The sequence below is a fragment of the Giraffa tippelskirchi genome, chromosome 10 (genome assembly GCF_054371585.1).
Source record: "Giraffa tippelskirchi isolate mGirTip1 chromosome 10, T2T-mGirTip1v1.2.pri, whole genome shotgun sequence".
Classification (NCBI taxonomy): Eukaryota; Metazoa; Chordata; class Mammalia; order Artiodactyla; family Giraffidae; genus Giraffa; species Giraffa tippelskirchi.
The window spans coordinates 51,265,862-51,266,804 of NC_137284.1; the positions used below are offsets into that span (position 1 = coordinate 51,265,862).

The 943-nt window shown below is 32.9% G+C and overlaps 1 pseudogene; it reads left to right on the forward strand.

Moving 5' to 3' along the window:
• Positions 1 to 262: 262 nt before the first annotated feature.
• Positions 263 to 577, forward strand: LOC145522453 (small nuclear ribonucleoprotein E pseudogene; annotated as a pseudogene).
• Positions 578 to 943: the final 366 nt, after the last annotated feature.

The window sequence follows — 943 nt, forward strand, 5'->3', positions numbered from 1 at the left end:
TTCTCTGACAATGGAATGTTACTCAACTACAAAGTATCGAATACTGCCATTTCTGAACATTGATTGATCTAGAGGGAATTATGATAGATGAAATAAATAAAAAAGAAAAATACCACATGATCTCACTTATCACAAAAAAATAAAACAATTAAAATAGACTCATAGATTCATAGAATAAATGGATGGTTGGCAGAAGTGATGAAGGTGTGGTTTGGGCAAAATAGATAAAGGTTATTAAGAGGTTGAAACCTCCAGTGATGAAATGAATAAGCCACAGGTCTTTGTGAACTTCCACCATGGTGTGTACTTGGGTCAGAGCCTGAACATGCAAATAGTGATAGTGCAGCCCATCAAGAACATCTTCAGATACTTGGAAAATAGATCTCAGATTCAGGTGTGGCTTTATGAGCAAGTGAATATGTGGATAGAGGGCTGTATCGTTTGTTTTGATGAGTCTATGAACCTCATATTAGATGATACAAAAGAGAATCAATCTAAAACAAAGTCAAGAAAATAGATGGGTCAGATCATGCTAAAAGGATATAACATTATACTGCTCCAAAGAGTATCCAACTAGAAATGATCAATGAAGTGAGAAAATATTCGAAAAAACAGTCGGTTTTTTAGGTGCCCTTTGTTGGGGACTTTGTCAGTTAGTTCTAAAACATGTATTCATATTGTTTTGCTCATCCTTATGCTATTACCAGATAGCAATAAATGCCAGGGGCCTGTTTTTATAAAAATAAACCACAGAGATTAAATATACAGCATAAATAATACGATCAATAATATAATTACTTTGTATAGTAACAAATGATTTCTAGACTTATCATGAGGATCACTGTATAACGCATGCAAATGTCAAATCACTATGTAGTACACCTGAAACTAACATAATATAGCCTGTAATTATACTCCATAAATAATAATAATGAATCTTAAA